The sequence below is a fragment of the Callorhinchus milii genome, unplaced genomic scaffold (assembly GCF_018977255.1).
Source record: "Callorhinchus milii isolate IMCB2004 unplaced genomic scaffold, IMCB_Cmil_1.0 Scaffold7, whole genome shotgun sequence".
Lineage (NCBI taxonomy): Eukaryota > Metazoa > Chordata > Chondrichthyes > Chimaeriformes > Callorhinchidae > Callorhinchus > Callorhinchus milii.
The window spans coordinates 8027168-8054979 of NW_024704748.1; the positions used below are offsets into that span (position 1 = coordinate 8027168).

General features: G+C 43.2%; 1 long non-coding RNA gene across 1 annotated transcript; it reads left to right on the top strand.

The window, feature by feature from the left end:
* On the top strand, positions 1-26931 carry LOC103182393. The gene is made up of 3 exons (XR_488316.2): positions 1-157; positions 4104-4221; positions 26868-26931. It is a non-coding gene; the product is annotated as an uncharacterized LOC103182393 (long non-coding RNA).
* The last annotated feature ends 881 nt before the right edge of the window (positions 26932-27812 follow it).

Consider the following 27812-nt stretch of genomic DNA (forward strand, 5'->3'; position numbering starts at 1 on the left):
TAAAGTTAGTTAAAAATATTAGTTGACCAATCAGATGCAATGTGTGTGGGGGTGGGAAGAGCTGGCCTATCTGAATACCACTACTGCAAGTATCTCACTTTGAGCTAAGTTTTTTTTGGGGTGGGGAGGAAGAAAGAGGAAAATGTTATAATACTGTGTGAGTACACTGCTTGCAAATATTAAGCTTGGCGATTCTCAGGCAATACATTTCGATTAAACACACTCACACACACACACACACACAGGCGTCGGGGAGGTGTGGAGAAATTAATTAGATTCATTAAAAGTTTAAACTCCGAAATTGATGCAAAAAAATCTTTTTGATTAACTTGGAATGAAATAGGAAAGGTAAGGTGGATCGAGACCCATACACACACACACACACACACACACTTTCTCTCAGACGCGCGCACACACACACACACACACAAAAGTGATTGTTGCAATTAGTTAAACAGTCCACGTCTTTTCCAATTCATTAAATATGGAGATATAGGAGAGATTTGCCTCGTGGCCCCGCTAGTAAATGATGACTGAGACGCGTTTTGGAGTCTTAAGATTTCTTCTGCAAGGGGAGTAGTGAGCGGTGGGAGCTCTGTCTGGCTCATTTGAATGGAGAACGATTCCTTGATGCCACCGTTAACAGCCATCCAGTCAATCTCAGTATCTCTTATTATAACATATAATAGATAGGGGGAGAGAGAAGAGAGATAAAGTTCCTTCGGTCCAGGTATGACGGAAAAACCATCCACTTCACAAACCACAGTGCGGCTCACAACCTGTCTCCTATTAGTTTCCTATTGCACCTTTTAATCCCCTTCAGATAGAGCTGTCCCAGACAGATCGATTTCCCGATAAACCGCACACACCTGAACAGTTGGCAAACTCGCCGACGGTGAAGAGAGATACAGAGAGAGAGACACACACACACACAAACATGCACACAGACAGAGACAGGTAGAGAGAGAGAGAGAGAGAGACAGAGAGACATAGAACATAACCCTAAGTGCATTAAAATTGACATTTTATTGAAGTAAAATAAAAATAAAAAAACACACGCAAATGCGAGTCACCTGGACTGAACGCTTAAAACAAATCTAAACCTGCACGAAAAATATTTTTATATATATATATGTATATATAACAAGCCAAAGAGTTAGAAGACCAGACCAGCTATGAATGTGTTACTGAACTCCATTCTTATTAACAGAGCCGCAACTATAGTGTGGACTTTTCAAGAAAAAATATTTCCCTCTATTTTAGAAATATTTAGAATTTGTTTATTTCCCTTGATTTTAGAATGATCCGCCTGAAACAATTTTTTTAAAAATGTTATTTTGCTTTTGCCCTTTTTTATTACAACCCGAAACAAACGTTGCTTTTTTTTCTCCAAAAAATACATTCGCTGGGGAATTAAATTGCTTTGTGTAATCATTTATACATCTTCACGTTAGAACTGGGAGTCGGTTACACTGTAGTCAGTGTCTTGTCCAGCACAGGAATCTCCCTTAAAACTAAAGTTCTTTGTTATTTTGGGGAGAGGGAGAGAGTGGGTGTGTGGGGGGGTAAGTTAGCCCATGTGACATGATTTAAACCGTTGTTTTGCAAAGCAGTGTTCACCCAAAATGCAGTTAGGGATCTTTCCTCATCACTCGGAAGAAAGTGCACAAAGAAAAATAACATTACAATAAACACACATCCACACACACAAAAAAAAACCGATAACAAAACGGATTCCCAAAGCCTCTTCGAGAGGCGCGAGAGACGGTGGAAAACGACACGAAAAGGGAACACCGATCAGAGTGGGGTCTGAGCCCAATATAACGGGCAAATAAATGTGTGTCTCAACCTTTGCACGTTTGCACAGTGCTTGCAATTAATTTCCACATTTGATCTGGTTTTATTGCGGCTGTGAATGTTGTATAACGTTGTAATTTCAGGCACACCATTCTTGCAAGTAAATACAATATTGTTTTGAAGGGAGTGGGGTCTGTTTGGTGTGTGTGTGTGGGGGGGGGGGGGGGGGGGTGGAACAAAAAAAATAAGCACCCTCCCCAAACAATGTGTTTACTTTTACCCCCTTTCCCCTACCATCTCCTCGTCAACTTGACAATTATCCAACTCTCTGACAAGTCTGAAAACGACCCCTGTTCTCCCCCTTCCCATCAGCACCTCTGAAATCGATCTATAATATCAAACTGCTGGTAACTCGAGAGCTGCGATTTCTATTCATTAAAAAGAAAAAAAAAGTTTAACTGCAAAAGCTCATGTGTTGATATCGAAGGGGAGGTTTTGATCGTTCTTGTCATTATCGTTTTCCATTTAAATGAGAATTGAAGTTTTCACATATTTAATTCAATAATCTCTCTCTCTTTTCTCGCTCTCTCTCTCTCTCTCTCTCTCTCTGGATTTTTTTTTACACAAGGCGGATTTTGGATGATCGCTAATTGCATTGTCCTGCCCAGGTCATTGGTTTGATGTTGCTAGACTGAAACTCTTTGGCTGACATGAAATATTAGCAGCGAAAACGCCACTCAGCTATTTAAGCATGCAACACATTGTAGATTACTGCAGTTTTTTATGGCCCAGAACTGAATATGTCACGCATGTAGCCTATGTTATACAGTAGAGAGTGATTCACTCAAGCATCGCACTGCAGTTCCATCTAAATGAATCTGCACAGTTACAAAAGAAAAATGAAGCTAAGCGTTGAAGACTTGTAGAAGCTCCAAAAAAAAGTGATGATAATAATAATAATAATGAATTTTGTATTAATGATAAATAATTGGATGTACTGTGCATCTCCCTCTCTCTCTCTCTCTCTCTCTGTATATCTCCAGTGCAAACATACACACGTGCAAATATTGGCGGTAAATTGTACTGTTCTCTCTCCATCCGTTCCTTGGGCTAATTAGCACATGAAATGAGTAAAAAGGAAACACCGCATTTTAACCCCAACCGCCAAGTAAATAAATCAATTGAATTTTTCTTAAACAGGGGACAATAGATGAATATCGAACCCTCCCCTCGCAAATTTTAAGGAGGTGAATGCTATTTTTTTGCGTCTGCTCTTGGTATGATTTCAGCTAGTTTTTCGAGGGCGTTATTTTAAAAAAAAATAGTTTTCTTTTAAACTTATTAAAAACGGTTAGAAACAGCAGTTTGAACAATTAAAACGATTTGGTTGCTCATCTGTCTCAAAGGCATGTACATTCATCACAACAGTCAATGTTCTGAAAACAAAAATCACTTCAAATTATTTATAAATTTGCCTTATTAATCATAGTCGGCGAAGACACTCGCCAAAATCTGTGGATTTTTAAAAAAAAACCATCAATAAATTTATATTCAATAGAATTATCAGTGGGGCACTGTTTTAAGAGTTAAAATGTTCACTTGTGCTCAGTTTAGAAACACTTAGTTGACATATGCATATTAAAATATCTATATGAAATATCTCCATAGATGGAGCTTGATCTGTATTAAAACTAATTTTAATAAACAAATTAATAACAAATGACTTGCAGCGAAGTACAAAGTGGGGGCCCAGTAACCACCTCTTCGTCGGGGGTATTCTGCCTTCTGAAGAAAGTAGTCCAAAGTAGTCCCCAGTGTGTTGGAAGAAATATATGACCGCAATAAGGCCCTTTTATGTTGAATTTCATTGCTCTAACACGCTTTTACGCTTTACGACCAAGAGATTACTTATTTTTTATATAAGTTATTGAGGCTGTTAATGTCCCTGTGTGTGGGTTTTACAACCCCTATTTGGATTTTTTTTGTATTCTTCCGCGCTGTTAATTTCAATGCTGACCCCCCCCACACACACACAGCCCCCCCCACCCCCCCCCCCCCACACACACACACACATTTCATTAAGTAAAACTTCCATAGTTAACCTTTACAGCTGGGTAACTACGTTTCTTTATTCCATAAAGATTTTATCTTCCACTAACACTGTCCAGAGCCACATACTGATAAGAATTTTAACTGTAGAGCAGGAGAGTGTGGCCTGCCTTAAAGACATGGCATTTTTATTTTCCTTTATTTTGCCTTCTTTATAGAACCTTTAATGCATTCATTGTTTGCAAATGTTCCTTTAGGCAAAGAATTAAATGTCAAGGTGGTAAAACAGCGCCTCACGTGGTGAGGGATGGTACTACACAACGCGTCCCGATACAGTGGTGTATAACACATGAAGGAGGATTGCCAGGTTAGCAGGTAAGGCTGTTTACAGGCTCTTTAACCTGTTCTTACAACCGCACTGCAACTCTGCAGCTCCAACCATGTAGGCACAACGCTGAGCTACATAGCTTTCTGCTATAATAATAATAGTCCTCGCATTTGATATAGCGCCTTATCACGTCTTCGAGACGTCCCAAAGCGCTTCACAGAATATATTGTAAAGTGAATTAACTGTATATTTTGCGGGCAAAATGCGGCAGCCAATTGCACACGGCAGTATCCCACAAGCAGTCGTGGATTGAAGTGACCAATTTTTTTTGAAGGAATTATTAGCCCTGGCAAAGCAATCCGCCAATCAACTGACAATCAGGTTCCTACTTACTGCTAGGTAAACAGAGGCTTGTGGATTGAGGAAACTTGGCCAACATTTCACCCTGCTAGGAATCAAACCCAGTTGATTTAACACAATAAGGGATTATTAGATCCTAATAATAAAAATAATAATAATAATAATAATCCTTGCATAGTGTCGGTGAGATGTCTCAAAAGTTTTTCACAGAATAAATTGTAAAGTGGATTGACTGGGTATTTTGTGGGTGAAAAAAGAAATTAAGCAATTTCATACCTGAAATCATTCCTCAAACGCACAAATTATAAGAATATTCCAGTAATTTGTGGGGTGTGAGACGGGCTTGGGCACCTGATTAGTCATCTTATTGAAATTAATTTCTGAAACGGAATGACTCGTATTCATGTTGTGAGGCATCCAAAGTTGCACATAGTTGTTGTGGAGCATTAGTCAGAGTGAATCAAGGGACATTGCGTGTTGTGTGTTTATCTCCAAGTTAATTTTTAATTATGAGTTCTGCCACAGTCCGTGGGAGCAACTCTACTGTCTTAAATTTTGTGGTGTCCCATAGTGTAGTGATTAGAGCACTCGCCTTGCAAGTGAGACAACCTGGTTTCATTTCCCGGGCTGGGCAAAACCTTAGGTAAGTTTCCTTACTCCATAAGTCTCTACTGTGCACAATTGGCTACTGCGTTTTGCCCACAAAAGCCCACCCAGCCTGGCCACCACCAGCTGCATTTACTCTAACCAGCATCAAGGACTCCACTTAACACATTTGTTGTGTTGCAAACTTGCAGAGGTGGTAGTTTAAGTGATTATTCAAACAACATTCAATATTTCAATGCAAGCTCTGCGTTTTTCCTTGGTTAAACCCCAGCAATTACCCCAATGCATGATCTAAGATCTCCAAGTCATCACTCTGCGCCTAATGCTCTCTGGAATTAGGATATTCCAAAGAGATAGTGAGTGTTCCATTCCAATATGTGGGAATTTCCATGTGTAGCTCGAACGCATGGAACTCTGTGTGGTTTGGATACTCTTAAGCATAATGATGGATTCTGTATTGTCAGACACCAAAAAAAATCCAAAGAACTGTATCAATACATAAACCAATGGGTTATAATCCTTAAAACAATCCTTGCTGTTGGTATAGCGCCTTTCACACCAGGAGGATGTAACAAAATGCTTCACAGGATATACTGTAAAATGGAGTTACTGTATATTTTGTGGGCGAAAGCGGCAGCCAATTTATGCACAGCAGAGCCCCACAAACAGCCTTAAAGCAAATAATTACTTCCTCTTGATTAGTTATTTGGGGGATTATTGGTCAGGACACCTGGAGAAACACACTCCTCTTTTCTTTAATTCCTTTTCTTTTTGAATTGTGCCATAGGATTTTTAACAGGCAGATGGGAACTCGGTTTACCATCTCATACCTGAAGGACAGCACCTCCGACAACCCTCAGCGCTCCTGCACTGAAGTGCCAACCTAGATAGTGAGCTGTAGGTCCTAACCTGAGATTGAAACTGGTGCCATCTGAACTAGGTGGACACGTCCAGTGTTAACTCCACCAGTTCCAGCATAGATTGCCAATGTGGTAAGGAGCCATCAATGTAAACTTCATATTAGGTGGCTGCTTGTCTCAGTTTGTAGTGCTCTCGCCTCTGAGTCAGAAGTTTGTGGGTTCAAGCCCTGCATTAGGACTTTGAACACAGTCCAGGGCTGACACGCCACAACAGTGTGAGTGCTGTGAGCGCAAATCCTTCAGATGAGACATTAAACCAAGGTTCTATCTGATTGTTCAGGTGGACCTTAAAGATCCCACGGCACTATTCGAAGAGAAGGGAATTTCTTCCCAGATAAAATTGGCCACCAATCCCCTCAGATTAAATTGGTTGCTCACTCAACGATTCCGACTCCATTGTTGGAGGTGCTGTCGTTCAGAAGAGACATTATTGCTTGTTCAGGTGGATGTTAAAGATCCAGTGGCACGATTCGAAAAGAGAAAGGAGTTCTGGGCAACAATCCCCCCAAATAAAAATGAGTCACTCACTTCCATGTTGTTTGCGGGACATTGCTGTGGGCAAATCGGCTGCTGCGTTCCCCTACAAAATACACAGTCACTACACTCTATGGTAAAAATCTTGTGAAATGCTTTGAGACATCTTGAGGGCGGGCTGAGACAGAATGATTATATTGTTACTGTCACTGGTGTAATGAGAAATAATGGCCAATTAGTTACTATGAAAGCCTAGTATCAAGAATATAGGCATACAATGTTACATTACAGTGAATTGTAATACTGTGTACAGTGTTGGTCATCTAACCTTACTAGCCTTGAAAAGTATAGGGGCGAGCAGCCATGATATCAGGATTCAGGAATTTAAATTATGTGAAAAAGTTAAGGGAGTGAGGGTTGTTCCCTTTGGTAAAGAGGACAGTGCGAGATGCCTTGATTGAAGTTCCCAAGATTACAAAAATTTGACAAGGTTGCTTTGAACAAATTGTTCAAAATAGTAAAGGATTCAAACCCCAGGGAACACAAGTTAAACATTAGGAAGTTAGGAGTAGAAGGGAATTCAGGCAGAACATTTTTTTCTTCACTCCCTCCTCTCCTGAAGGCATTCCTCCTAGTTGGGCTTATTGGCAACAATCTCCCTCTGGTATCTCACCCATTGGAGTGCTGCAGCACAATGGTTAGCATGCCCGCCTCACACTGATCCTATAATATATCATCATTTCTACAATAAGTACAGAATATTTTACTTCCTAAAATACATTGTGTGTGTGTGTCAGTGGCAGAATGCAATTCATATTCTATTCCCATAATCATTGCAGGTTGTGGGTTAAGTTTGGCTCATGGACAGGTGGGGTCCACTGGCTGATTTGCCCGGTCCAAACGCAGAGGTTCCGAGATCAATGGTCATCACATATATTAATTGTTCTTCGTTATCTCTATTCATCACATTACAGTAAATCCAGTGAAGTCCTTTGAGTCATCTCAAAGGCGTAATAAGGTACTTTATCAAACGCAAGATAAAGTTACATTAATCCTACAATATAATATATTGACATTATATTCGTTGTCACAGTTTATTCTGAAGCGCTTTGAAACGTCTCGAAGACGTGATAAGATGCTATATCAAATGCAAGGATTATTATTATTATCAGAACCTCAGGTGAGATCACCTAACGCCTCACAGGGATTCGAATCCATGATCTGCTATGGTACAGTGCTTACCTGCCAGTGCCTTTTAGCTATCAGACCACTGGGGGACAGCTGCATTGTGTGCTGTTATTTTCTGTATTAAAGCCACAGAAATGAACAGCAGTGCTGCGTGCTGCGCTACTCCACACAATAGCCTTAATAACAGCCAGTTATCTCAAGAAACATTTATACGTTGTGCTAACCTTTGCTGACAGCATGCGAGATGGGGACGGATGTTTGAGGTGATGGAAAAAGCATACCACGAAGTCTACTTTGTCTCGCAGCACTGTCATTACAGACACACAAACTCAGCCCCAGGCAAACGGTGCTGTATAAACAAACCCAGGGACACTGAAACCATCAAGGCAACAGTCTTTACAGGTTATGAGATCAGGCCTGTGTGTTAAGCCTCTCTCAACAAAACTCCTTGCATTTTACTGAGTATTTCCTCACTAGACTCGTTGCAAGCGGTGAAATCCGTTCTATCTCTGCATCAAAGTAACCAGAAAAGTAACACTGGTTATTGGAGTCTTGTAACGTAGTGGTTAGTGTGTTCGCCCCGCAAGCGAGAGGACCTGGGTTCGATTCCTGGGCAGGGCGAAACCTTCGGCAGGTTTCCTTACTTCGCATGCCTCTGTTTACCTAGCAGTAAGTAGGAACCCAGTTGTTAGTCGATTAGCGGATTGCTTTCCGGTGGTAATAATCCCTCCACCCAAAAACCATAGTCACTCAATCCACGAATGCTTGTGGGACAATGCTGTGCAATCCACTTTATAGTATATTCTGTGAAGCGCTTTGAGACAATTATTATTATTATTAATAATAATAATCCTTGCATTTGATATAGCGTCATATCAAGTAAAGTGCTGTATCAAAGCCAAGGATTATTATTATTATAATTAAACTTGCGCGCCTCACCTTTTTAAGCTAGTCAATCTTGGGCCTAAAATACGGGGTGCAAATCTCACATTATTGTAGTGAGGCATTTAAGTGTGGGTTAGACAATTGTTTCCTACCTTGTGCCAATGAGACTCCAGGTCGTCCTAAGCCTCATTCGCTTCTCTCTGGAGCTCGGAGTGTATCTACGAAGGTAAAAGTATTGCGGCCATTTCCTTTTCTTCCATCCTGTTGATCTGCTGCCGCTCATTGATGGAAGAAAAGTTCTCATCTGCTCGCTGGTCAGCCATTCCTCGCGATCTGGAGGAGTCCATTTCTCTCTCTGAAGGAGAAACCATTCCATTCCCGGTGGATTGTACTTCCCTTTTAACGTCGCAAACAACCTTCGGAAAGTCCACATCTGAGGTCCCGTAATTCCACCTGGTCTTAGTCTGCACTACCGGTTTTGTCTTCAATTCTGAATTGGAAAATTAGATCAAAGTCGACCTTTGGATCAGAAAATTGGATCGGACCGAACTGCTTCTGCCCGGATAATTACATGCGCATGCAATAACTGTGGAAGTTATATAAATATTCCTTGCATTTGATTTTTACAGCACCTTATCAAGTCATCCAGAGGTTTGAAGAGCTTCACAGCTAATACTGTGAAGTGGAGTGACTGTGCATTTTGTGGGTGAAATCCGGCAGCCAATTTGGCGCAGCAATGTCCCACAAACAGCCATGTCGTGAATGACCAATTTTACCTGGGGTATTGTTGGCCTGGACAACGGGAGATTACTTTTGAATAGTGCCACAGGATCTTTAAAGTTCACCTGAACAAGCAGACTCAGCCTCGGTGTAACATCTCATCCGAAGGACGGCACCTCCGACAATGTAGCATACGGTATTCGAGTATTATTCCTACATTGTCTCAATTTAGAAGCTAGTTTAGGTTTAAGAACTACAGAAAGCCAGCTTTCAAATTAAGACTGGATTTCAGTTACATCTCAAAATGTTTCCTTCCAAACTACTCGCTTTCTCGGTAAACACGGCAGCTAATCTGTGCCAACAACATCTCACGAACACCGGTGATGACTCCTGGCTCTTCTCCCAAATAGAGCTGTGGGATGTTTACAGTTCGCCCTGAATCACCAGGTGGGACCTTGGATGCATCGCTCGTGCAGTGCTGAACTGAAGAGACAGCCTAGGCTGTGAACATAAGTTCCAGATGAACCCAGACGTTAACTGGAATTACCACAAAGACAAATTTGTCTTCCCACAAAAGTGTTTTTGGGTACAATAGCACGAAAAGATTTAGTGATGTGTTAAACCGAAATTTGAGAATGGGCTCATAAACACTTCATTATACAGTCTTGAAGTGAACTGTCATTTGCATCTTCGCCTGTTAATAATCCTTATGTTTGGTACAGCGCATTTCACATCAGCAGCGCTTCACAGGATTTACTGTAACATGGAGAGGCTGTATTTAAAGGCAAACAACTCACTTGCACACAGCAATTTCAACACAAACAGCCATGAAGTGAGTGAGGCGTTGTCTCAAAGCGCTTCACAGCTTTTTCACTGTGTATTGTATAAATAGTGTATTTTATAGGCAGATGTGGCAGCCAAACTGAGTAGAGCAATTTTCCATAGATAGTTGTGAAGTGAATGATCAATTGAATCTGGGGGAATTGTTGGCCAGGACACTGGGAGAAACTCCCTTCTCTTTTTGAATAGTGCCATGGGGTCTTTAAAATCCACCTGAACAGGTAGACAGGGACCTCGGTTTAATGTGTCATCTGATGGACAGCACCTCCAACAAAGCAATTCTCCTCCCAACACTGCACTGGAGCATCAAGCTAGGCTAGGCTTCAGGTAAAAAAACAGGTGGAAATCCAGGCATGAGGAAATGCGTTTAAACCCATTTGTGAACATAAAGCGGATTATTGCTGTGACAGGAATAATTGTCAGGACCTCAAATGAATCCTGAGCAATACGGTGGTGAATGATATGATGATGATAATAATCATAATAATAATAATCCTTGCATTTGATATAGTGCCTTATCACATCATTGAAACGTCTCAAAACGCTTCACAGGATGTACTATAAAGTGAATTGACTGTGTATTTTGTGGATGAAATGTGGTGCTTAGCAGTGTCCCACAAACAGCAGTGGATTGAGGACCAATTTATTATTATTATTTGTTTTTCAAGGAATTATTACCCCCGGAAAAGTGATATGCCAATCGACTAACAACCGGGTTCCTACTTACTGCTAGGTAAACAGAGAGGTGTGGAGTAAGCAAACTTGCTTAAGATTTTGCCCCACCCTGGAGTTGAACCCGGGTTCCTCTTGCTTACTCGGTGAACGCTCTAACCAATACACTACAGGACTCGACTCTAATATGTGCATCAATGACAAATGTTTTCAGTGTTTGGCTGTGTGTGTGCCTGTGTGGAGAGGGGAGATGGCCTCGGGTGGAGGAGGGAAGCCTCTACTTAAAGCACATTTTGTCTCCTGAATCGCCTCAGGCAGTAGGACCCAGCTGCTGCTCTCCCCGAGGTCAGGCAGAAAGCTTGTCTGCAATATTGGCGAGGGTTGCTTTGCTGTCCCACCATCGCAAACACTCTGTGTTGCCTTTGGCATCTTGTGGAGGCTTTTAATCTGTTGTAAGCTTACACATTGTTAATAGCACTGACAGTTTGTCTAAAGCTGCCTTTCTTCCCCCCCTCCCCAGGGGGTCCGCAGAACAGCAGACCCCAGGGATAATAGAAACTCTTGTTATTGCCCACAGCGCACACATTGCTTATTTCCTGCATGGCAATTGTTTCATGTCCGCTCGTGTCTATTACTTAAATAATAATAACCCCATCCCAGCACTTGTAATGTTATATAATACTTACATTTGACACAGCACCTGAAATAAAATTGGTCGCTCATCGTAGCGGCCGTTCGCCGGATGTTGCTGAGTGCACGCTGGCTGCTGTGTTTCACCCGCAAAATATGCAGTCACTCCACTTTACACTATATTCTGCGAAGCGCTTTGAGATGTCTCAGTGACATGATAAGGTGCTATATCCAATGCAAGAATTATTATTATCATTATTATTATTACTATTCCTTGTCTGGGAATGGCGATGGGGGAACCAAGATCATTATTCTCAGGTACACAGAAGTAGAAGAACACAAGGACACAGGTTCAGAGTTTGCAAAGATCAATTTTAGGACTAGACCCCAGTGAGTAACTACTGCCTAACAAAGTTATCAGGATGGTTGGAGGATAATAATACTAATAATAATCCTTGCATTTAATATAGCGCCTTATCGCATCGTTGAGACGTCTCAAAGTGCTTCACAGAGTATATTATGAAGTGGATGGCTCTGTATTTTTGGGGTGAAATGTGGCAGCCAATTGCACCCAGCAGTGTCCCACAAACAGTCAGGAACAAATGTTTTTGAGAAATTATTGCCTCAGGAAAGTGACTAACAACCAGGTTCCTTCTTATTGCTAGGCAAACAGAGGCGTGTGAAGCAAGGAAACTTGCCTAAGGTTTCGCCCTGCCCGGGAATCGAATCCAGGTTCTTTCACTTGCGAGGGAGTGCTCTAACCAATACCCTACAAAGTATAAACACCAGCACAGCCTAGTTGAACTGACTTTTCCTTGCTCTAACGCTTGATGTAATTTGATATACGTAAAGCACTTTGAGACGTTATATTAAATGCAAGGATGAGTATTACTTTAAAGTGAGGTCATTACTGTGGAACAGCAGTGCTGTAGAGTAATGTGGCAGCGAGCTTCACGTGGCAGGTACACTGGAAGCTGCAGTGGAAGATGAGTGACAGAGGCAGTAAGGAAGTGAAATGCTAGAGACAATAAAACATCTGTAATTTGCAATTCACTGGTGTTCAGCGGCTGCTCATGGTTTAATGATTAAAATCTTCTGTCTGCCAGATGGAAGAGTGAATCTCACAGGACATTCACATCCTATTTGAGTTAGGACTGTTAGGATCTACACAGAGTGTGCGTGGGCACGTGTATCTCGTACAGTTCATTGTGATGAGGCGCTGTATCAAATGCAAGGATTATTATTATGCAATGCGAGTATGTGATCCTTGACTGGTACAAAATAGGCAGAGCCTCGCAGACTTAAAGCATCATTGGATACACAGTCCAGTGCTGGGCCTGTGTTACATTGTCAGAGGTGCCATCCTTTGGATTAAACCGAGGTCCCGTCAGGTGGATGTTAAAGATGCTGTGGCACTTTTTTAAAACAAAGAGAAAGGAATGATATCCAGTGAATTGCCCAAAAATCCCCCAAATAAAATTGGTCATTGACTTCACGGCTGTTGGCGGGATGTTTCTTTGTGCAAATCGGCTGCTGTGTTCGCCTCCAAAATGCATTTGTAATCCTTGCTATAGCAACTTATCACGTCAGAACAATGTTTCAAAACGCTTCACAGGATTTACTGTGAAGTGAAGTTTCTGTAGATACGTAGGCAAACACGGCAGCACAATTGCGCACAACAATGCCCCACAAACAGCCATGAAACAAGTGACCAATTTTATTTGGGGGATTGTTGGCCAGAACACCGGGAGTAACTCCGTTCTCTTTTCGAATAGTGCCACGAACAGGACAGGAAACGGGACTTCGGTTTAACGTCTCATCCAAAGGACAATGCAACCCCTCCACCCAGCGCTGCATTGGAGTGTCAGCTTAGACTATGTGATTCCAAGTTGTGAAGTGGATCTTGAACCCACAACATTCTGACTCAGAGGCGAGAGTGCTACCCCTGCGCCAGGCTGACACATAATGTTTTCTTCAAAAAATCTTCTTTGAGGACAACATGATATCCCCGAACTGACCAGCTCTGTACATGGATTTACTCCCACCACTCAGGCTGACTGCACGAACATCAATCAATGGCTTAAACATCAACAAATTGCATTTGTATAGCACCTTTCATGTCGGGAGGACATTCCAAGGTGCTGGATAATCAAGGATTTGCACCTGATCAGAGGTTTGGATCAGGAAGGATGGAGGGCAGGGAAGATAGGGATAGGAGGGAAACTGAAGGCGTGGTTGAAGACGAGGGTCTTGAGACTTGCCTTGATTGAGGCAAGGGAGGGAGCAAGGCTGTGGGATAGAGTTCTAAAGGGTGGGGCAGAGAGGCAGTTATTCATTCACCCTGCATTCCCTACTACACCCCACTTGAAGTCAGAGTAATTCCTATTTTACAGGGAGGCCTGGAGGTAAATTGTGGAGCAACAAACATTTGCAGGGTCCAGATGAGATGCACAACAACAAACTAAGCAGGAACATCCCCCGTCTCTGCAGCATTACATGTGAAGGAGACAGCGCCAGGACCTTGGGCTGTCAATCAAGGGATTAACTTCAAAATACAATTAGGAAACTCTAAATTGGCATCGCTGGCCAACTTGGCATTTGAGCAGTGGGGAAAGGCCAAGGCAGTGGACTGAAACATTCCTGAAATAGTCTTGCTTCAGGAACAAATCACAGGCACGTAGAAGAACTCTTAATAGCACAGAGAGTCATTCTCCATGTACAAAACACTTCTCTCACATTGCCAAGTCCATGCAAAACCAGCAAAACTGCCTGGAAAATTGAAGGAGGGAATGAACTTCAGTGAAAATTTTGCCAGCTAAGAATTTATTGCATTATTTAAATTATTTATTTGTTACTTTCTTGCTTCCTTCAAGGCCCATTTCAAGACCTTCCTCTTTGACTGCCCTCCACCCCTCCTGATCCCAACCCAAAGCTCGGGTCCAAATCCTTGACTGTCCAGCACCTTAGGACAGCAAAAACAACAACAACTTGCACTTGTATAGTGTCCTCCACGCCAGGTGGCGACTCAGAGCGCTTAACAATGGGGGACGTTTGTGTAAAATGTCATTTGTTGTTGTTGTGAATAGATTGTTCTTGGGCTTCTGCCTAGTCACATCCTCACACCAAAAGCCTGAAAACTAGAGCTTAGACACTGGACTAACAACACAATGGCACATTCTCTTACCCTGAGCTCGGTTTAAATTTAAAATACTTTTGCAAAATTCACAAAATGGACCGATCTCACTAAGAAGAGGTCCGACCGAGATACTGGGGAGCCTGGTCTGTTAGTCAATATCATTTCACTCCAGAAAGTCATTCCCTTTTCTTTTGGTGTGAAAGTCCCATATCATGGGTTTAAGCAGCTTTCTACCAAAATTGATGGTTAACATGGCCAAATGATACATAATAATAATCCTTGCATTTGATATAGCCCCTTTTCATGTCATTGAGACGTTTCAAAGCACTTCACAGAATATATTGTAAAGTGGATTGACTGTGTATTTTGTGGGCGAAATAAGGCAGCCAATTGCACACAGCAGTGTCCCACGAACAGTCGTGAATTTGTTTTGAACTCCCAGTGTCCTGCCCAAGAGATAAAATGAGTTATTCTCTTCATGGCTGTTTGTGGGACATCACTTGGTGCAAATTGACTACAGTGTTCACATCGGCAAATTCTTTTTCTGCAAATTGTTTAAAAAAACACAGGAAACTGGCTTCAACAGTTAAGACTAAATTCAATGTCTCGCCAAATTCTGCATGCGTGTCAAATTCTAAGGAAAAGAGTAAATTTAGAAATGGGGAACTTCTCCCCCGCTAAATCATTTCACTAAGAAATGCGAAGAAAGATTTTTGGGGAGATGGAGGTGGGGGGGAGGGGTGGTTAGCAAAGTGTCTGACAGAAACCCATTGCCATGCTTCATAGTTTTCAAACTAAACTGAGAGTTCCACGTAGAGCCCTGTAAGGTGTGGTTAGCACGCTCACCTCACAAGTGAGAGGACTCGGGTTTGATTCCAAGGCGGGGCAAAACCTTAGGCAAGCTTACTTACTCCACATGCCTCTGTTTACCTAGCAGTAAGTAGAAACCTGGTTATTTGTCACTTGGTGAATCGCTTTCCAGGGGTAATAATCCCTCCAATAAAAAAAAATTGGGTCAGTCAATCCAGGACTGTTTGTGGGACACTGCTGTGCAGAATTGGCTGCTGCATTTCTCCCACCAAATATACAGTAAATCCACTTCACAATATATTCTGTGAAGCATTTTGAGATGTCTCAATGATGTGACAAGGCACTGTATCAAATAAAAGGATTATTATTATTATATACATGCCACCTGCACATGAAAGCTTCCCATCTAATAAACATCCCTGTTCAAAAAAGAGCAGTAAAAGATAGTCTTGATCTTTGGGCAAAAGGGAATAAATCATTGGCAGATGCCCCCGAAGGGTTAAACAGACATTAGGCTGGGCCTTGCGTTAAATGAAATGTGTTGCAATTTGGAAACTATTCGGTTTTCCCGAGGTGAGGCAGCCCATCTCCCCGCATGTTCACTCAGCTCAGAAGCAAGCGGAGACGGAATGGAGAAAGATCAATTGGAGGTTGGGAGAGGCTTGGCAGATTAAATTAATTACTGCATATTAAAATGTTTGTTTACAGAAATGAACAGCTACAAAGGTCTGATGTTAATTAATTTCAGCATAGTTTTCCTGGTACTCGCAATTTGTTGACAATTCCAGAGGTGCTTTAATGGCAGGTGAGGTGGCGTCGCAATGAATTTATATCAACTGCTTTGAGGTGCGCTGGAGAGGAAACGCGCTATCCAGAACCGTGGAGGCTGCTGCTGCCTCAATAATACAGAAGGAATTGTGTGGAGTGTGTCTGCAGAGAGACTTTCCTTAGAGCAATCAGTTTCACATGACAGTATCATAAGGCTTTATCCTGATGAATATTGGGAGCTTTACTCTGTCTCTAACCCGTGCTGTCGCTGACCTGGGAGTGAGGTGTTAAATGAAGGTCCTGTCTTCCTGATCTGGGGATGTTAAAGATTCTATGGTACTATTGGAAAAGTGAAGGGAGTTTCTCCCACTGCGAAAAATTCCCCAAATAAAATTGGATTGTTACTTCCAATTTAAATTTAAATTGGCTGTTTTGTGGGACGTGCTATGTGCAAATTGACTGCTGCGTCCACCTGCAAAATGCAGTCACATCACTTTACAACAACAAAATTACATTTGTATAGTGCCTTTTTCGTCAGGAGGACGTCCCAAGGTGCTGGACAGACAAGAGTTTCGGATCCGAGCTGGGGGTCGGGATCGGGGAGGGTGGAGGGCAGCGGGGGAAGCAGGGAGATTGAAGGCACAGTCGAAGAGTAGGGTCTTGAGATGGGTCTTGAAGGTGGCAAGGAAGGAGGCGAGGCAGAGGGACTGTGGGATTTACAGTACATCCTGTGAATCATGTTGAGACATTTCGACAATACGATAAGGTGTTATCTCAAATAGAAGGATTTTTAATAATAAGCATTTGATAATGTTGAACGTCTCAAAGCACTTCACAAAGTGGCAGCCAAAGTGCTTACAATCATCTACAAAATAAGTGACAAATTTTATCTAGAGTATTATCGGCCAGGACACCAGGAATTAACAGCAATGACAACTTGCATTTATATTGTACCTCTCACACAGAGCACTTGACAGTGGCAGAGCCTGACTCTGGGGGTGGGGGGGGAGGAAGGTCTTCAGCCGTGATCTGAAGATGGGGACGGATAGAGGAAGAGTGTTCCAGAGTTTCAGGGTGTAGTGGCTGAAAGTGCAGCCACCGATAATGGAATGGAGTGCAAAAAAAAATAGTAGGTAGTGAGTTGGGAGTAAGCAGGTCGGAGAGATAGGGAGGTGCCAGGGCATGAACGGTTTGAAGATGAGTGTGAGGATCTTGAAATCGATCCGTTCAGTGATAGGGAGCCAGGGGATTCTGGCAGACTGGTAATAATAATAATAATAATAATAATAATCCTTGCATTTGATATAGCGCTTTTCACGTCAGGAGGACGTCCCAAAGCGCTTCACAGAACACACTGTAAAGTGAATTGACTGTATATTTGTGGGCGAACGCGGCAGCCAATTGCGCACAGCAATGTCCCACAAACAGTCGTAGATTGAAAATGACCAATTTAATTATTGTTTTTGGTTTTGGAGGGATTATTATTAGGCTCTGTGTGGAGTAAGGAAACTTGCCCAAGGTTTCGCCCTCTGCCTGGAATTGAACTCAGGTCTCTCACTTGCAAAGCGAGTGCTCTAACCACTGAGCTACAGGACTCCATGATGGTGTGATGGCTGTTCAGAGTTTAGTGCGGGTGAGTATACGTGTGGCAGAGTTCCGGATTAGCTTTTAAAACCTTACAATTTTATGATTTTCAAGTGAATTTGGGTGGAATCAAATTCAACCTCGATCTTTGGAAGCTGATTTCCAATACGAGTATTCATTTCATGAACAGAGGCATCATTTAAGGCTTTTTTCCCTCAAAGTTGTGTGCAATCTTAAAGTTTAAGGCAATGACCTTAAGGCGAAGCCAGTGGAAATATTTTGGGCTTTGGATGTTTTTCACCCTTAATCTTCGCAACGCGGGGGGCAAACAAAAAAAGGAAAGGGAAGGGGAATGTGTTTCTCGATGTTTCATTCCTGAAATGTTTCCCATTATTACTGTATAATCCATTTGCCCTCTTAATGAATCCAAGCGTGGTAAACTCTCAAAAGACGGAGCGATTCTGGGAAATGGAGGTGGGCATGAAAGAAAAGAAGCGTAGCACAATTTTTTAACCCTTAAACTATTCCCTTACATTTTCTAGCAACTAGGGCCTCAAATTCCACCCAGTCTTAGCCTAAAATGGAGTCCTGTAGTGTATTGGTTAGAGCACTTGCCTTGCTAGCGCGAGGACCTGGGTTCGATTCCCAGACAGGGCGAAACCTTAAGCAAGTTTCCTTACACCCACGCCTCTGTTTATCTAGCAGTAAGTTGGAACCCGATTGTTAGTGGATGGATTGTTGGATCACTTTCCGAGGGTAATAATCCCTTAAAAAAAATTAGGTCACTCAATCTACTACTGTTTGTGAGACACTGCTCTACGTAATTGGCTACCGAGTTTCGCCCACAAACAGTCAATTCACACTTTTGTTGCCCCTTATCTCTCATTGGCCATAACAGTTTAGGATGGTGGACGTTTAAGTCATGGCTACGGGAGCTGATCCCAACAGACTTAAGGAGTTCAACAACTCAGGGTAAGAAAATTCCGTTCCTTTGATAATCCTGTGTATTTAATGGAATTTTCTGTTTTACAACAACAACAACAAAATTACATTTGTATTTGCACCTTTCACGCGTCAGGACGTCCAAAGATGCTGGACAGTCAGTGTTTTGGACCTGAGCTGGGGGTCGGGATTGGGGAGGGTGGAGAGCATGATCGAAAGCATGGTCGAAGAGGAGAGTCTTGAGATCGGTCTTGAAGGAGGCAAGGGAGGGGGCGAGGCAGAGGGACTGTGGGATAGAGTTCCAGAGGGTAGTGGCAGAGTGGCAGAAGGCCCGTCTGCCAATGGTAGGGCGGGGGATGTGAAGCAGGCCGAAGCACACTGAGAGGAAGGAGTGGGCAGGATGGTAGGGTGTTAGGAGGTCGCAGAGGTAGAGGGGGAGCAAGGACATGGAGGACTTTGAAGGTGAGGCCTAGGATCCTGAACTGTATCCTCTGAGTGATGGGAAGCCAGTGAAGTAGGGCGAAGATGGGGGTGATAGGGTCACAGAGCCTGGTGCAGGAGAGGACATGAGCTGCAGAGGTCTGGATGATCTGCAGCCTATGGAGGGAAGAGTTGGGGAGGCCGACAAGCAAGGAATTTGCATAGTCAAACCTTGATGTTATGAATGCATGCATGAGGGTTTCAGCAGCCTGTGGTGTGAGACAGTGACGGAGACAGGCGATGTTGTGGAGGTGGGGGAAGGCAGAGCGGTCATGGCACAGATATGGGGTAGAAAGGATAGTTGAGGGTCAAACAAAATGCTTAGTAAGGTGGAGTGTGCATCCATGGATGGTGATGCTGTCAGCGCCTGAGGTGTGGAGGTGCTGATGGGAGTCAATCAGGAGGGCCTCAGTCTTGTTGACGTTCAACTGAAGAAAGTTAGCTCTCATCCAAGGCTCGATGTCTGAGAAACATTCTGTCAGGTCAGCAGTGGTCTTGGAGTCAAGGGTGGAGGCAGAAAGATACAGTTGAGTGTCATCCGCTTACATGTGGAAGTTGACCCCATGTCTGCAGATGATGTCACCAAGAGGGAGCATATAGACACATCAATGGTTGCCTGTGAATCTTTATATAGTGTAATATTTTTTAAAAAGCAATAACCCGTACATTTCATATAGAGCCTAGCATGTCAGGGGATGTTTCGAAGTGCTTCACAAGATTCATTGTAAAATGTAGCAATTGTGCATTTTGTAGGCAAACTTGGCAATCAATCTGCGCACAGCAAACATCATCATAACAATAAATAATAATTCATGCATTTGATATAACCCCTTATCATGTCAATGAGATGTCTCAAAGTGCTTCACAAAATACATCATAAAGTGGATTGACTTTTGTATCTTGTGAGTGAAACACAGCAGCCAATTATGCACAGCAGTGTCCCACAAACAGTTATGGATTGAATGACCAAATTTTTTTGTGAGGATTATTACCCCCAGAAAGCAATCTGCCTATCGACTAACAACCAGGATCCTACTTACTGCTAGGTAAACAGAGGCATGTGGAGAAAGGAAACTTGCTTAAGGGTTCACGCTTCCCAGGAATCTAACACGGGTCCTCTTGTTTATGAAACAGCTACCAAGTGAGGGACCAACAACAACAACAAATTACACTTGTATAGCACCCTTCACATCGGAAAGACCAGTTTTATTTGGCACCTCCGACATTGCAACGCTCCCCCAGCCCAAACACTGGAATATCAGCCTAGAGTGCGAGCTGAACGTGAGGCTTGAACCCTCAGTCTTGTGACCTAGAGGTGAGAGTGCTCCTGGCTGAGCCAGTTACGATCGGAAGAGATTTCCGATCTTTCTGCGCTGAGATGAAAATGTCACAATATGGAGGTGAACGACAATGCACATGTGGTCTGCGTCAGGACTCTATTATTTAGGACCTCGGTGGAGGTGCCACCTTCTTCTGTCCCACATGTGCTTCATTTGCATATCAGTAATTCCACTAATTAGTAGAGATAGGCTGCGTTTGCTATTCCCACTGACTGACATTACCTGGGGCAGTCAGAACTAGTCATGCAGTCAGTATAATAGTCTGCATCATCACCACCGAGTCTGCTCGTTCTATAATAAACCAAATTAAATTCACCTTTGGAGACAAAACAAGCAAAACCTTTGCCACGCAACTGTTGGGAGTAATAGGACATAATGCAAAGTGATAGAGTTATAATGCAGCACAGCACTGCTGTGCATTACTTATTATAGAATCATCCTTGCATTTGAATATAGCACCTATTACTTTTTTTTTCGATCAGCCGGGTGTCTGACACAGGCAGAAACCCGTCACCGTGCTTAAAAGTATTCAAACCGAACTGAGAATTCCATGCATCCCAACTACACATAGAAATCCCATAGGTAAACTGTTGGAATGGAATGTGCACTCTCTCCCTGGAGGGGTGCACCCTGCTTACCTAATTCCGGAAAGTATTAGGCGCAGGTTGGCAAGAGCCAAAGCTTGTGGGATACAAGAGTGTGCATTGGGGTAACTGCTGGAGTCTAACCAGCTAAAACCGCATAGCTTGCTATTGAGAGCATTGTCTGTCAAGCTTTCCCGCTGCTTTTCCAGCTCGGAAGCCCCCCTACCCATTAGGGTTTTGGCTTGCAGGGTTAACAGGAGCTGAGTGGGAAGAGTCCCTGCCCCTCAGTCACTGGTCTTCTCTTCCATCAGCCCAGTCAGCCTGACTCATTGGCAGGAGTTGGAAAGGTTTCCGCATATGTCAAACACCCGGCTGACCCACCCAAAAATTTAAACTTCATGTCTGGGATTTGTTCCTAATCGTCCACCCCTTGCGTCAAGGCTGAGTGGCCGCAGCTCAGAGGAGATTTATTATGGATGTAAAAGATCCCTTGGCACTGCTCATACATACACTACACTTTACGATGAATCCTGTGAAGAGCTCATATAGGTAGTGCGCAGTTGGCTGCCGCATTTCGCCCACAAAATATAGTCAATTCACTTTACAGTATATTCTGTGAAGCACTTTGAGTCATCTCAAAAACGTGATGAGGCACTGGATCAAACACAAGGATTATTATGTTATTATATATTATAGATCTTACTCATGTGCATGCCCATATACACACACATCTCACTGTGCTGGTCTCTCTGTGGGGCAGGGCTTATAGATGATAAATCCAGGACACTTAATACAGAGGTCAGATGACCTCTATCCAGATGGTCACCTTCAATCAGCTCCATCAGTAAGTCAACTGACTCTAAGGAGACCTATGCATGCACACACTTAACACCCACTCACCCACCTGTGAAGCAGCACGATAACTGGATGTCTACGAAGGCACCCAAGTCCAGAATCCTTCATCCGTGTGAGATACTTCTACCCTCAGCCCCTAACATGGCTTTCATCTGTCTTATCTGTCCTTCAGATGAGATGTTTAAATGCCGGGTGCCTGTTCAGGTGGAGGTTAAAGATCCCAAGGGGTCATTCAAAAACAGAAGGGAGTTTCTCTCTCCTGGTGTCCTGGCCAACAATCCCCCCAAAATAAAATTGGTCACCCATGCCATAGCTGTTTGTGGGACATTGCTGTGCGCAATTGCCCCCCCCATTTCACCCACAGAAGACACAGTCAATTCACTGGACAGTATATTCTGTGAAACACTTTGAGACATCTCGACAACGTGATAAGGTGCTAAATTAGCAAGGATTATTATTATTATATTCAGTTGTAATTTAGGCTATTCACTTAGTCACCAATGCACCCATTTGTGGAAAAGCAACTTAACTCCAATTGCCATCCAGTGATACTCCAATGCAGTACTGCCTGGGGATGAGCTGCAATATTTATTATACTGTACAATCTTGTGGAACGATTTGAGCCATACTGACAATGTGATAAGGCGCTGTATCAAATGTAAGGATGTTATTAAGTGAAAGGTGCTGTAGATGTGCATATTGTTGTTGTTGTTCTTGGACCAGGTGGAATTTGGAGGAAAAGTCTTGCATTTAGCCCTGAGAATGTAATAATAATAATCTTTGCATTTGATATAGCGCCTTATCACATTGTTGAGACGTCTCAAAGTGCTTCACAGAATATACTGTGAAGTCAATTGACTATATTTGTGGGTGAAACGCTACAGCCAATTGCACATAGCAGTGTCCCATTCGTGGATTGAGTAACTGCATTTTTTTTGAGGGATTATTACCCCTGGAAAGTAATCCACCAATTGATTAACAACCGGGTTCCTACTTACTGCTAGGTAAGCAGAGGCGTGTGGAGTAAGGAAACCTGCCTAAGATTTCGCCCCACCTAGAAATCGAACCTGGTTCCTCTCGCTTGCAAGGCGAGCACTCCAATCACTACGCTACGGGACTATGGTATCAGAACTTGGTTTAATTCCAGAGGTAGCTCTCCCTCATCCACTTTTACTGCGATACGCCCGGTGAGAAAATGAATCGTATAATGACATTTTAAACCACGTCTGCGTGCTTTGTAAAATTGATTAAAGGATCATGTAGGAGGCATAAAGCAGGCGATGAAGTAACCGTGTACATAATCTTCCCTGTAATCATAATGGAGTGGAATAGCTGGCGATTAAAATATATACATCTATCAAAGCGTTTGCTTAAATTGTCAGTAATTTACTGCAATAAACGACCAGAGGCTGGATTTCCACCTGATCTTAGTCTGGGAGAGATCACTTACACTTCTTATTTAAGTTCACTCAGAGTTGTAGAAATGTGTGTATTTAGTCTTAAACTAAGCCACTATCTTTTGAAGAAACATGGAATCTACAGCGCAGAAGGAGGCCATTCGGCCCATCGAGTCTACACCAATTCACAGAGCAAGGATATCGCTTCAACCCCAACAGCCACCTCTTCAAGCACCTCTCTATCATATAGCTGTCTACTTCCCTCTTGAAAGCTACGACAGATGCTGCCTCCACCACCCTAATAAGCAGGGTGTTCCACATATCAACTACTCTCTGGGTGAAACAATTCAACAACAACAACAAACAAATTGTAATTATACAAAACTTTTCATGTCAGGAGCACATCCCAAGGTGCTGGATAGTGAAGGATTTGCACCCGAGCTGAGGGTTAGGATCAGAGAGGGGTGGAGGGCAAGGGGGGAAGTAGGGAGGGGTAGGAGGATGACGGAAGGCATGGTCCAAGCGGAGGATCATGAGACAGGCCTTGAAGGAGGCAAGGGAGGAATTGAGGTGGTGTTCCAGAGGGTGGGGGCAGAAAGGCTGATGGCCTGACCGCTGATGGTGGGGCGGGGGGGACACAAAGCAGGTCAGTGCCCGCCAAGCGGAGGGAGCAGACGGGTTGGTAGTGTTTTGGAATGTCACAGAGCTCGGTTGGGGAACCATCACAGAACATCAACAATTTGTAATTTACAGGGTCCTTCACATAGAGCAGGGCGGTCCAACCTTCTGGCTGCCGAGGACCAGAATCCCTATTTGAGAAATATCCATGGGCCGCATAAGCAATATTTTTGTGTTTCCCTTTCAGAAACATAACATTTATGGGTTACGGAGGGAACGGATGGGCCAGATGAAATGAAGGGCGGGGTGGGGGGGGGTCCTGAGGAAATTAGTCACCAGTTGAAACACCCGGACGCAGAGGAACATCTCAAAACGCTTCACAGAGAAGGGCAAGATGTGATCGTGGAGTCCTGTAGCTCAGTGGTTAGAGCACTCGCTTTGCAAGCGAGAGACCTGAGTTCAATTCCAGGCACAGGGCGAAACCTTGGGCAAGTTTCCTTACTCCACACGCCTAATAATAATCCCTCCAAAACCAAAAACAATAATAAATTGGTCATTTTCAATCTACGACTGTCTGTGGGACATTGCTGTGCGCAATTGGCTGCCGCGTTCGCCCACAAATATACAGTCAATTCTCTTTACAGTGTGTTCTGTGAAGCGCTTTGGGATGTCCTCCCGAAGTGAAAAGCGCTATATCAAATACAAGGATTATTATTATTATGAGAGGGCGGGAGAGTAGAAAGATGACCACATTGAAGCCAAGAGGTTTAGAGAAAAGTCTTGCAAAGGGCGGGGGCGTAAAGGTGGAAGGTTCGGCCGCCGATGGTGGGGCAGAGGAGGTGGAAGGAAAGAGCACAAATTAATATCATTGTAAGTTTTGACAGGAGAGTGGGACTGTGTGATCAGCAGGTGTCAGCAAGCACAGTCAGGGTCCTCTTGCTCCTATATTCCAGCTGTTTATTTTAATACATCAGGCATCACATTTGGCAAATATTTTGATCGTCAAATCGTTTCTTTCCCCCCAAGCCCCAAAATCCATCCCCTCGCCAATGTGTTTTGTCTCGTTAATTGGATTTCTGCAGCAATTCAGCCTCCTTAAGCCTGTGACTTGTGCTAAGTGCAAACCACCTGTGGTACTATTAGTTACTGTGAAACATGGAAGACAGCCAGCAGTCCCAAAGTCCCTCATGTTCTTAGGCTTTTATTGTCTTAAAATTTAAGACTTTTGAAAAATGGTCTTAATTTTAGTTTCAATTTGGAAGCTTTTGTTTTGCTTGTGTGCTGCTATTGTTTGGGTGCGGGCAGGGCGAAATCTTAGGCTTGCTCCACAAGCCTGTTTACCCAGCAGTAAGTAGGAACCTGGTTGTCAGTTGATTGCGGATCGCTTTCCGGGGGTAATAGTCCTCCAAAAAATAATAATAATTAGTCACTAACCCACGACTGTTTGTGGGACACTGTTGAGCACGATTGGCTGCCATCTTTTGCCCACAAAGTATACAGTCACTACACTTTACAATATATATTCTCTGAAGCGCTTTGAGACGTCTCAAGGAGCTATATCAAATACAAGGATTACTAATAATAAAGTGGATTGACTATGTATTTTGTTGGTGAAATGCGGCAGCCTATTGCGCACAGTAGTGTCCCATAAACAGTCGTGGATTGACTAACTCAAATTTTTTTTTGTATGGGGGCGGGATGGTAGAGGCGAGAGATTAGTACTCCTGGAAAGTCTACCAATTGACTAACAACCAGCTTCCTACTTACTACTAGGCAAACAGAGGCGTGTGGCGTAAGGAAACATGCCAAAGGTTTCGCCTGCCCGGGAATCGAACCTAGGTCCTATTGCTTGCAAAGGCGAGTGCTATAACAACTAGGCTACAGGCTCCACAAGTTGCCTACCAAGTCAGAAAGCAATCACTTGCTTGAAAACTGCCAGCGAGGTGTTTATTTCATCTGCAAGAGGCTGGCTTACATTAAGGCAGAAAGCCCCTTGCTAATAAGCCAGCCTCTCAGTCTTGCTTAAGGGAGTGATGTGGAAGCAAAGGGCAGGCTGATGTCATACAAAGTGCGTTATTGGTTGTAGGGCTGCACATCCCACACAAACAAATGAGGCCGGCGGTGTTTCAAAGTGAGATTGATATCTCCTTCTGTAGTTCAGAAAAGATATTTTGAATATTGAGAGAGGTGGTTTTTCCTGTGGGAATAGTGTTGAGCTCCCTCCTGCCCTCCAGAGAGTAAATCCCCACTCTAAGCTTCATCAATATTCACTTTCCCTCGCACAGACCCAGCGCAGACCTGGCAGCTGAAATTCTTTATTATATTCCTGGATGGATGGTGGCAAGTTCCCTTTAAGAGTGCCTTAAATGAAACCCCCAGTAAAACAATTTGCAGAGGCTAGCTGCAGTCAAGGCAGCTTGTGCCGAATGACAGAAACTTTCTTTTAAAATTTATGACCGGCTCCTGCCAGCTGACCGTTAACCCCTTGTTCACCGCTCTCCACTGCAGTCTGCAACAAAGGCTGGTTGGATCAAATAACCCCAAATTCCATTCAGTCGTAGCCTTGAGTCCCATAGCGTATTCGTTCCACTTTACATTATATCCCGTGAAGCGCTTTGAGACGTCTCAATGACCTGATAAGACACTGCATCAAATGCAAGGATTATTATTATTGAAATTTTATCTTCGGTGTATTTGCAGGAAACTCCAGTTTTACGGCAACAACTTGCAATTTACAACTTACTCCACGCGGGTTGGGTCTCGAAGCGCTTAGTTTTGAAAACTAAGTTAAATTTGTTTAATTTGGATTCCGTTTTTCTAAGCAGCAGTACATAGTAGGTACAATTCACATTTATAATTATCAACACCTTTGTATTTGATACAGTGCTCTTCACGTCAGGAAGACGTTGCAAGGTGTTTGGCAACATTTTGGGAAGATGACTGAAAGCATGGACAAAGAGGTAAATCTTAATTTTTAAGAACTATGGAAAACCATCTGGATTTAAGTATTTTCCACAATTCTGTGACATCTTCAATCCTGAGACAAAAATGGTGTCATGGACAAAGACTAGGTACAACTTCAGGCAGTATAACATCAAAATATCTCAAACCACATGACAGATAATTGATGTCAAGTGTACCCAGGAGGATATAAATGCGTATTTGTGAGCAATTTTGTACGCAGCAGGGTCCCACACACAGCCATAAAGTGAATGATCAATCCTGTGTAGGGGAATTGTTGAGCAGGACATTGGGAGAAGCTATCTTCTCTTTTCAAATACTGTCAGGGGTTTTCTTTTCATCTCAAATCGGGTCTCAGTTTAAAGTCCCATTCGAAGGGCGGCACCTCCGACAATGCAGCACTCCCCCAGCGCTTCGCTGGATTGTGATCTCAAAGTCCTGACGTGCGGGTGGAGGGGGGGGGGGCTGGTCTTGAACCCACAACTTTCTGACCCAGAGATGAGAGTGCTACTGCCTGAGCCAGGCTGCCGCAGGTTGATGCCACGGCACACAAAGTTACATCTCACCTGCAGCAACCCACAAGAATCAAAGCACCTGATTAATGGGTCATAGGAGAGAGAGACACACTTCAGCTATTGCCCTCAAAAAAATGTTAGGCTTTCTATTCAAAGAAGGAACATCTCGCAGTAATTCTATCAAGTTGTCTCCTGAAGATTCATTCACTGTAGCAGTTGTTCAACTCTGTATAACAGTGTTAGACCTAGTCTAGCTGACATCGGCTATCCTGTGTGTAACTCTCTCCTATTCTTCTGCTATCCGAACAATAATAATAATCCTTGCATTTGATATAGTGAGTTATCACGTCGTT